The sequence below is a fragment of the Octopus bimaculoides genome, chromosome 21 (genome assembly GCF_046866305.1).
Source record: "Octopus bimaculoides isolate indiv1 chromosome 21, ASM4686630v1, whole genome shotgun sequence".
Taxonomy (NCBI): Eukaryota; Metazoa; Mollusca; class Cephalopoda; order Octopoda; family Octopodidae; genus Octopus; species Octopus bimaculoides.
The window spans coordinates 16,023,794-16,036,051 of record NC_142948.1 but is presented as its reverse complement, the minus strand read 5'-3'; the positions used below and the strand labels follow the sequence as shown (position 1 = coordinate 16,036,051).

The 12,258-nt window shown below is 35.4% G+C and overlaps 1 long non-coding RNA gene across 1 annotated transcript in view; it reads left to right on the top strand.

Annotated features, from left to right (window-relative positions):
- The window catches only part of LOC149131497 (uncharacterized), a 206,924-nt gene that overhangs the window by 61,482 nt on the left and 133,184 nt on the right, over nt 1-12,258 (top strand). The window contains exon 3 of the long non-coding RNA XR_016237847.1: nt 11,622-11,767. This is a non-coding gene — a long non-coding RNA (uncharacterized LOC149131497). The remainder of the gene's footprint in view (nt 1-11,621; nt 11,768-12,258) is intronic.

Below are 12,258 nucleotides of genomic sequence, written 5' to 3'. Positions count from 1 at the left end.
ACTCATGGCATCAACATTTGATAAAAGTACCTGTTATCTTTGTTGCTGCCTTTGAAAGATATATAAAGACCTGGGTAACAATTTTTACATTTACAGCTAAGAGCAGAATGAATGTCTCCAATGTTATGAATATTTCAAAGAAAATATTGCAAGAAGATAATCTTTCTGTAATTCTGTTCATTTTAGCATTAAATCCATTATCATTCCTGCCACAAAAATCAAATGGCTAATGCTAGGGTCTGCAAACTGTTAAAGATATTAATATAATCCATGATTTCTTTGTAAATGAAGATTTATGCTAAAAAGGTTGACAATGTTGAAAAACAGGTGAAGTTAATAACATTTTCAGCTGACAAAGGAATGGAATTTGGCAGAAAACAAAAAAAAAAAAGGTTCATATTTGAATGTTGAAAATAAAACCTCAGTCTCACAGACCCCAAAACATGTGCTTCGATGATCTCAATATTTCTCCTGTTTCACACAATGAATGATGTAAAAATATCTAGGCATAGATGAAAATAAATCATATGGATGTGCTGGGAATAAATATAGAGTGACCCAAGAATATTACACCAGACTTAGAAAAATATGAGTTGGAACTCTTCTCTTACAAAATTTGGGATACTTGATTGGTCCGTAGAGGAAACCCACTCCATAATAAACATTAAAACCTGCAAGATCCTGACATCAACTGGAAACTTTCATATAAACAGTAACGTCAAGAGATGAATGAAGTAAGAGACTTAAGATCAGTGGAGACAGCCTTTGAATGTCATATAATCTCTCTCAGAGTGCACCTTCAGTCATGAATGACCACGGGATTGCACCTAAGAAGTTACCCTCTGAGGCACAAGTCCGGGCTCTTCTCTCCATGCCACTGATGTTATCCAAGGGAAAGGCAAAGGCTGATACAATTGGCACCAATAATGTCACAACTCGTTTCCACAGCTGAGTGAACTGGAACAATGTAAAATAAAATGTGTTGCTCAAGAACACAACACACTGCCTAGTCCGGAAATTGAACTCACTAGCTCGTGATTGTGAGCCCAACACTCTAACCGCTGTGCCATGTGCCTTCACTACCTTCTATACAATAGTAACAAAAATCGATACATAGACATAGTGCTGAAAAGTGAAGCAAACAAAATCCTATGAGTTCCTCAGGAAGCACTTTCTTCCTGATGATCTCCCATACAACTCCAAGACAGCTGGACTAATATACTTCACAAAAGACCTGAACGTGAATGCTCAGCACACCAAAAAAGACTATGCATGGCTATGTGTTTTCTAAAGACTTGAAGAGAACAGCCTCTTTTAGACTTGTGATGATTACATCACATCACACTTTGATAGTTATGTATCAGCAATCCAAGAACAGGAGATTGTCACAAAATACTTAATTAACAAAAGAGACAATGAAGCCTTTGGGGCCCAAAGAGGCAATCAAAAATGTTGATTATGTGATATTTTTGTGGAAGGCATCACACTTGAGATTAGCAACTAACCAAAAATGTCATCAAGCCACTACCGCTCTTTGTGACACAACATTGTTGCTAAAACAATATACAATGCCATTTGAAGAGAAGACTATCCTGGAATAAATACAGTTATTGACAACATGTGTGTGTGTAATCATCATCATCATTTAACATTCTTTGTCCATACTGGAGAGCTGCACCAGACTCCAGTTTGATTTGGCTTGGTTTCTATGACTGGATGCCCTTCCTAATGCCACCCACTTTAAAAGGTGTGGTGGGTAATTTTATGTGAGAGCACTTTTATGTGGCACCACCACATGTACTTTACATCACCAGAGGAACCAGTCTTAACACATCTACTGTGGAGTATGCATCTACCTGAGTACAGCAAGGCACCAGATGTCTCAGTCCTTTATCATCTCACCTGAAAGGTTCAGCATCCTGAGATTGTTCTTCAGTACTTAGTACTTATATATATATATATATATATATATATATGCATATGTGTATATATATGCATATGTGTGTATATATATATATATATATATATATATATATATATATATATATATATATATATGTGTGTGTGTGTGTGTGTGTGTGTGTATAGAGGGTATGAGAGGTATTGGTGTCAAGAAGACCCAAAGGTGTCAGGTAATGCTGAGTAAGTACTATGGACAGACTATAGTTAAGCTCCAGGTTCAATAATGATATGAATGAGGAATCCAACATAAGTCATATATTAGTATGCATATATATATATATATATATATATATATATATATATATATATATATACAATGGGACGTGGAAAAGGCCTTAATGATGAAGAAAAGTCTGCCACCATCAAAGAAAGTGCTTATGGCAACTCTCTTCAGGTCATTGCAGAGAAGTTAGGTCATCATGCAGACACGGTTAGATAATTCCTGAAGAACTCTTCGCCAAGAAAGAAACGATCTGTTTGTGGAACCTCCAAGACTGTGATAGCTAGGGATTTGAGGAATATTGGACAAACAAGCAAAGCCATTTTCATCGCCTCTGGACTTCCTCGTGTACCAAAAACCACCATAAATCACATCCTCAGGACCATAGCTTCCGTGCAAGAATCCCTGAAACTGTCTCCTTTAACATCCCATCACAGGAGTTTGCAGCCCAAGAGTACATGACATTAGACATGAGATGTGTTCTGTTTAATGATGAAACCAGGGTGACCCTTGATGGACCTGACTGTTGGGCAAATGGTTGAGTCCATTTTAGAGATGAGCATCACCAACGTTTACAACGTCAACAACAGGATGGAGGAGCCATATTGAGGGCTGATATCATTGGAGACAGACTTGTTGGCCCAGTCAGGGTGCCTGATAGGATTAAAGTGACTGCTGCCACATATTGTAATCTCCTGAAGGGGGTGTTGGATCCCTCGCTAGATTATATACCACTGTCACTTCTAAGGAATCTCTTATCCATGCATAACAACACTCCCTCCCACTCTGCTAGGATCACCTAAACAATACTAGGGTCTTACAGCATACAAAGTGAGAGGTTGATGGTGTGGCCACCAGCACCTCTGGATCTCAACCCTATCGAAAATCTTTGGAACATCATTAAACAAGATGTTTATGCTGATGGATGTCAATTTATGTTGAAAGATGTCTTATGGCTGACCATCCTGCTACTATTAAGAAATTGACAGATTCCATGACTAATAGAGATTTTGAAGTTATCTGTCAAAATGGCACTCATGAGACTAAATAATTCATTATGTCGTTAGATGTTATATATTATTACAGTTTCCTGTTAAATACATACTCAATGTATACTTAATATGTATCATTACCCTTCATTTTGTGGGGAAAAAAATGTCTAAATAGGCTATTTTCATTCAAAAGCTGTTAGCGTGGTTCACCTAAAAACTGAAGAATCTGAAATAAAAAAGAAAGGGCATTAGACAGAATAAGGAAAACATAACAATGGTGTTGCTTGCTATAGTGTGCAAACCAGCTGGGAAAGTTTTATCAAAATCGATTCACAGAAAACTGAGAAATCCTAAATTTCACACCTAAGCTATTAGCATGGTCCTGGGTGTATGTATGTATGTATGTATATATATATATATATATATATATATATATATATATATATATATATATATATATATATCAGGGGCATGTAGTGATCTTTCTAGCTGGGGAAGCAATGATCAAAATTTTCTGTTACATAGGATATTTGAATCAAATTAATATGTTCATATTATACAGCTATTTTTAAAATAAGAAATATCCACATTTTAATTGAGGGTGTTCTGTAATTTGAAAAAGTTTAAAAAGTATTAGTTGAATAAACACAAAAATCTACGTGTGTGTTATCTTTGCAAAAAGGATGCAACAACATATGTTGCTTCCCTTGCACAGATTTTTTGTGTCATCTGCCACTGCTTGTCATCTCATGCTAATTCTGACAATAAAAGTTTGAAGCCTATGATGTCATGGAGTTTATATTAATTTTACAGAACATTAGAAGAACAATCTTATGAATAATAAGTAATATAGTTTCAATTTTAGTTGGGCTATGACCCTCTCCGTGACATTCATCACTTGATCCAGCAGTTTGATACCCCTATAGTTATTTCTATCTAAAGCATCACTTTTACCTTTGTAGCACTTGACTATGGTGCTGCTACACCAGTCACTGGGTATGACTCCTTCGTGAATTACCTGATTTACAATACAGGTGACTAGACCATAACCCACACCACCAGATATTTTAAGCATATACATACATATATATATATATATATATATATATATATATATATATATATATATATATATATATATATATATATATATTTCGTTTTCAAGGCCCGAAAAGAAAATGACTCTCCCCAGACACAATAGTATATATGTATATATATATATATATATATATATATATATATATATATATATATATGTTTATAATGTGTGTATGTGTGTGCACCACCTTGTAACATGGGTATACACCCTGTTACATCTTCGCCATCCTCTCTCTCTCTCTCTCTCCATCTAAGGTTACCATGTTCCTCTTCTAGTGCATAAAACCTACTTCTGTCCTTCAATACTGCTCATCCCCCCACTTCCAGTTACTTGATGACCTCTCTGCTGCTGATTCTCTGGGTCTCTTTTGGTGGACTACTAGGTTACAGGGATGCAAACACAGCAACAGCAGTTGTCAAGTGATAGTGGGGGGGAGGACAAATACACACACGCATATGCACACAAACACACACACACACACACACACACACACACACACACACACACACACACACAACGGGCTTCTTTCAATTTCTGTCTACCAAACCCTCTCACAAGGCTTTGGTCAGCTCGAGGCTATAGTAGAAGGCAGCCAAGGTGCCATGCAGTAGAACTGAACCCAGAACCATGTGGTTGGGAAGCAAGCTTCTCACCACACAGCCATGCCTGCACCTATTTTATATATATATATATATATATATTAATTAATGCTATAATTACAACATGAATGTCAATGGCCATAATATATTGTTATTCGATTTTAGAAAAACTACATATTTATAGAAACTCACCAATAAAAAGAAAGTGACATGTTGATAAATCATCGGAATTGACTTCATGCCATTGTAGTACTAATCATCATCATCGTTTAACGTCCGCTTTCCATGCTAGCATGGAAATGCTTATAAAAAATGTTTACTATGTCTTCTTAAAAAAAATGGATGACTGAATATTTGGCCGAATGCGATTTGAAAACTAACGATTAATGAATATTAATCCCACTTGATGTTAATAACCAGTGTTTAATATTTAATATTGGTTTGGCAGAAATGACAGAGTGCTGAATGCAGTCGTCATCATCATTGTTGTCATCATCACCATCACCATCATCATTGTTTTAGCAGTAAATTCATGCATAGAAGGGTCAGAGGAGAGTAATGTTTTGGGCTGAGATTCCTGTGACAGGATTCCTTTCCTATTGCTAATCATCGCTTGTTTCCAAGTGAGGTAATAATCTACAAGTCTATTAGAAAAATAAACGGTCCACATGAGTTTACATAGACAACAGGAGACAAACAACGCTGATAGTAATGCCATTGTTTACTATCAGTGAATGAAACACTCGTGCAAACAAGAAAAATATGAACTCACACAAATACATACATACAGGCATACATACAACTACAAGAATACATACATACACACAAACACAGACACAGACATGCATGTAATTTATTTTTCCATTAAGGTAGGATGAATGAAAAAAGTACTCTCCCTGATGAGAGAGAAATATTGTCTTATGTATACAGTATATAGTTATGAGCTACAGTGATAGCTCGCAGTACGAGTTTAATTCATTCCATGACTGAGTTCATCTTATGATTTACTCGTTTTACAAATCAATTTTCCCATTGAAATTAACTAAAATATAATTAATCTGTCCCAGCACTCCAAAACTACTCAAAAATAATTGTTTATGGGTTTTAAAACAGAAAAGTTGTAGTCACAAGTAAAATGATAATTATGAAAAAGAAGAGAATACAAAAGAAATATGTAAACTGGTTTTAATTAACTGAATTACCTCAAAGATGGGACGATTTGTGCTTGACAAAAATTCGCACAAGTCTCGGCTCGTGCAGCAAATTATTTGTACAATGGGGTATTTGTACTGCAAGGTTCTACTGTGCATATATTGAAGAAAAACAGGATTTAAAACATACCTAGTGTTGCCAAGCAACTTTTGGGCTCTGAGCACATAGCCTATACATGTTATAATTGAGGACATAGAAAAGAGAAATCATGAGAAAAAAATGAGATGAAGGTGTGTTCAAAAAGTGGAATGGTGAAAAAAAAAAAAAACAGATAAAGAAAGGAAAAAGAAGTGATTAGAGTTATGTCCCCTTTGACCATGGAGTCTTAAAACTAAATGGTGTTGAATCAATGGAAGGTGTCTAATGTCTGTGATACAGCTGCTCAATTCGGAGAAGGTGGTGTTCTCCTATTTGTCAAAAGAAACTTGTTCATATGTTCGCATGTGAGGAAAATTTCTGATCTTGAATTCAGTAGTGCTGTGGAATTCTTAGGTCTTAAAAGGACATGTGGATACTCTAACAACGATTTGGAGAAGTTTGGTTTGTTATATTCAACTTGAGTTAAACATTTTAGCACCATGCACCACTTCCTAGCATAGCATGAAATATATATGTAAATATATATATTTTATCTCTTACATCTTTCAGTCAATGGATTGCAGCCATGCTGAGACACTGCCTTGAAGGAGTTTTAACTAAATGAATGAAGGACTTTTAACCAATACTAAATCTTTTTAATCCTATTACTTATTCTATTGTTCTCTTTCTGTGGAGCTGCTAACTTACAGAGACATAAACAAGCCAACATGGGTTGTCAACAAAATCACGTTAATAGGGAGTCTCCCCCTTATATGAACTCAATAGAGGGACCAGCTATTTGAGTTGACAGCAGTATAATAGATAAGGCAATTACAGATTTGAAGACAGAGAAGATCCTTCATCCATTGGAAGTTACTGCTGAGCTGTTTAAAGTATCTGGTAAAATACGATATGGCCTCATCACCCATATAATTAATGAAGTTATTCAGGAAGGTGTCTTCCTCAATGACTGGTGTAGCAGCATTATTGTCAACTGCTACAAGGTAAGAATGATGCCTTAAAAAGAAGTAATGACGGAGGCATCAAATTGTAGGACCAAGTCATGAAAGTTATGGAAAGAGATAAAGCCCAGTTAATTAGGAACAAAATGAGATTAAATGAAATGCAGTTTGGCTTTGTTTTTGAGAGAAGCACCACTGACAGTATTTTTATATCAGTTAGCTGTAGGAAGAGTATTTGGCTAAGAACACACAACTGTATGTAGCGTTTGTGGACCTGGAGAAAGCATTCAACAGAGTATCCTATTGTGTGATACGGTGGTCTCTGAGGAAGCTAGGAGTAGATGAGTAGATGCTTGTGAAGGCTGTACAGGCCATGGACAGAGGTTCTGTCAGTAACATGAAAGTTAACCATGTGTATAGCGATGAATTTAGTGTACAGGTAGGCCTTTGTCAGGGGTCAGTTTTCAGTTCCTTTCAATTCATCATTGCTGTCCAGACCATAACTGAGGAATTCAAGACTGGCTTCCCCTGGAAACTGTTATATGTTGATGATCTTGCTCTAAAAGCAGATTCTTTTCTACAGAACTAGAAAAGAAATTCTATGTGTGGAAGCAGAAGCTGGAATCAAAGGACTTTAAGGTTAACTTAGTAAGACAAAGGTTCAAGTAAGCAAGAAAATAAATAGGACCCTACCCACTTCAGATAAATGTAAGAAAGATGTAGGCAGAAGTTCCATAGGATGTACCCAGGGCAAGTAAGGACATGCAAGAGATTCAGTGAAATAAAAGTTAATATAGGAAGTGGTGTTTATATGTACAGGAGCCATATAAACTACAGAAACTTGGGAAATCGATTTTCACAAATACCATGGAGGCTCTTTAAAGGTAGTGGATAATTTCTGCTATCTAGGTGAGTTAATTAGCAGTGGAAGAGGATGTACTGTGTGCATAATTGCTAGAATAAGAATAGAATGGAGAAAGTTCAGAGAGCTTTTACCTCTATTGGCAACCTCTCTTTCTGAGTGAAAAAAAGATTGTATGCTGCATGTATACAAATAGCAGTGCTACATGGTAGTGAGATGTAGGCCTTGAATGTAGAGAACGTTCAAAGATTAGAGAGCAACGAAGCTAGCATGCTCTGCTAGATGTGCAATGCCAATGAACATGTGTGACAGAGTGGTAGTGTATTGAGTTGAAAGTTAGGCATAAATTGGATTAGATGCAGTGTGCAAAAGAAAAGACTGCTGGATTGGTCATGCGATGTGCATGGATGAGGATAGGTGCATAAAGAAGTGCCGATCACTTAAAGTAGATGGATGTTGTGAAAAAAAGGAGACTCAAGAGGACATAGTATAAAATATTGAAGATTGATCTCAAGATGTTATGCCTTAGAAAGGAGATGACAAAAGACCAAGATATCTGATACTTTGCTGTACTCAAGAAGATTCAGCCACCAGAACAGAATTGATTTCCTAAAACCACCTTGGTAATGCCTGTCCATGAAGGGCTCAGCCCCACCCACACCTCTATTCCCTCTGTCCTATCAGCCATCCCCCCCCCCAGATTTCATTTCCTAACACCCATCACTTTTTTATCCCCTGAGAGTAGAATAGACACATACTATATCTTCCTGCTTTCTCAATTACCTTTCGTCCCCCACGCCAAACCACTTCCAATTCCCAATACCTGCCTCCACCTCCTGTCTCCAATAAACTCCACCTTTCTGTGCCTTCTCTCCCCTGTGCTTTTCTCCATCATTGATACCTCACTTATCTACTGTCACCATCAATGCCCGCACATATCTGCTGCAACCTTACCCCCCAAGCTGCTTCTATATTTCTCTCCATATGCTACAGCCACCTCTTTCCTGCCCACTCACTCAGTCCAAACCTCTGTATTGCTTCACTTATTCTCATCACCCTCAACGTCCTCTGAGGACATGTACCAACACATCTTTGCCACCATCTCTCTCACTATCACTCTCACTCTCACATCTTTGCCACCATCTCTCTCACTACCACTCTCTTTATTTCATTGGCTCAAGTTCTTAAAAATTATACTGGGATCAATTTGATCAACTAAACTTTTTTCAAATCAAACCCAGCATGACCAATATGGTCATATCCCAATAATTGAAACAAGTAAAAGAATAAAAGATTAGAATATCTAAATCTACATTATTACATTGTGACTTTTTAAGATAAAACATGTATGACTTGAGGGATAATTAACTGTTATTTCTAGCAGTTCATTTGATTTGTATAGAGACTCAACTGTTGGTTGATCTAGTATTGTTATCTGAATAGGTGAAAATGTCCCTTATTTTGTCAAATGATATGAATTAGAAATTGTTCTGTTCTCACTTTTCTTACGGAGAGAAACAGAATACTTGGCCAATGTACAGGTGCTAAAAAGTTAAAGCAATGCAAGACAAGTTTAAGGAAAGCAACGTTTGAAGAAAATATCATCAGTTTTTTATACTTTCTAGGGGCAAGCAAACAGGAACTAACAGTTGATACCCAAGGTCAAGAATCGTATAACAGAGTGTAATTAACGTGGCAGTGCCAGGAGATCAACGTATTGTCATGAAAGAAAGAGAAAAGGACGAAAAATATGAAGAACTGGAAATTGAGACCCCTAAGATGTGCAGCTTAAAGAATCAAACATAAAAGTTGTCACTATCTGTCTGAGGATTTTGTTGTGACTTCACACCCAGTACAAACCCCCCCCGGTACACAAAATATCTTCAATCTCCATCACAATATTGGATACTGTGTGATGTCTTCAATAATAAAAATAATAATTCTTTCTACTAAAGGCTCAAGGCCTGAAATTTTGGGGGAGGGAGGTGGTAAGTCGATTTCATTGATCCCCAGTGTTTTACTGGTACTGAATTTAGCGACCCTGAAAGGATGAAAGGCAAAGTTGACCTCAGCAGAATTTAAACCCAGAATGTGAAGACAGACAAAATACAGCTAAGCGTTTCAACCAGCATGCTAAACAATTCTACCAGCTTGCCACCTAAATAATAATATCTACAAATGTTCATATTTATATACACAGTTTAAAATCTAGATCGTTTGTCTCAGCAACATGTGAATAACTAAAATAATTCAGCAGTGAATAAATTGATTGAAGTGAATGCATATCTATCATTATAATCAAGGATAAAATCTATATTGGATTTTATCAGATAACTAGCATGTAAAACCTTTTCGGTATAAATTAATACAGAACATATAATTTTTTATAAAAATTATAATAAGGGCAAACTACATGGTATGTATAAATAAGGGCAAAATATATGATATATATAAATGTTTATAATTATGAACGTTGAGTTATGTTATACTGATGAGGGTAAAGGAAGTTATATCCCTGAACTAGAAATCAATTGATCTATGGCTAAACCTTTTAAAAAAGATAGATTTTTTGTTAATTTCCCTCACTTTCAGCCTGTGTCTATGTGATAAATAAGGTATTTTAAAGTCATTTGGCATCTTCTAGCATGGGGAACTATCATGTAGTTTGCCCTTATTATAATTTATATATATATATATAGAGCCTGGTGTTGCCATCCGGTTTCACCAGTCCTCAGTCAAATCGTCCAACCCAAGCTAGCATGGAAAGCGGACGTTAAACGATGATGATGATGATGATGATGTGTGTGTGTGTGTTTGTGTATATATATATATATATAAGCGAAAGGCAAGCGAAAGCGAAATCGGGATGGCACCTGTGCCCAGCGTCGCCTTTCTGGCACTTGTCCCCATGGCATGTGTAATGGACTTTCGAGCGAGATCATTGCCAGTGCCCCTGGACTGGCTCTTGTGCGGGTGGCACATAAAATACATCATTTGAGCATGGCCATTGCCAGTACCGCCTGACTGGCCTTCATGCAGGTGGCACGTAAAAGCACCCACTACACTCTCAGAGTGGTTGGCGTTAGGAAGGGCATCCAGCTGTAGAAACTCTGCCAAATCAGATTGGAGCCCGGTGTAGCCATCCGGTTTCACCTGTCCTCAGTCAAACCATCCAACACATGCTAGCATGGAAAGCGGATGTTAAACGATGATGATGATGATGATGATGCTAGTGTGAACATGCTGTCTTTGGGATATCTTTAAACATGTTTTACATTGATCTCATATCATTGTATCATATATTCCTATAGGCTATATACCTAACTATACATATGCCATGCCTATGGGAAGAATGCTTGCAAGACATGCAACATTAAGGAATCGTGAATGTCAATAGTGGAAAACGTAAAATAGAGTTATAAGATGAAATGTGATTATGTTAAAATAACCTGCATTTATAAAGCAATGGAAAATTACTACGTTAATGCTACCAATAAATTTTAGCACATGCACCATATATATAAATATATTAAAAAAAAATTTGTTGTATAAAGCCAAAACAATACGAGATGTTACAAAGTAAACCACAAAACCAAACCAAAGTTTTAAATCTAACTTATATTTCTATATTTCAGGGTTATAACCCCTTCTTCAGGACATTTGGTAGAGCGAGGGTTGGATTATGTCATTGCTCAGGACGTTTGAGCAATGACTGTTGCCATCTGTTACATTTCCAGTGTCTCAAAGAAGATGTCATGACACCGAAATATAAAAATATAAGGTATAGCTACAACTTTGTTTTTCCTTTTGTTTTTGTAGTTTACTTTGATTCTTTTCACATTGTTTTGACCTTACACAACACAATTCTCTTTAAAGTAAAATCATACAATGCTTTACCAAAACTACTTCATATATATATATATATATATATATATATATATATATATATATATATATATATATATATATATTATATATATATATTATATATATTATATATATTATATTATATATATTATATATATTATATATATTATATATATATATATATATATTATATATATTATATATATTATATATATATATATATATATATTATATATATTATATATTATATATATATATATATATATAATATATATATATATATATATATATATATATATATATATATATATTATATATATATATATTATATATATATATATATATATATAATATATATATATATATATATATATATATATATATATATATATATATATATATATA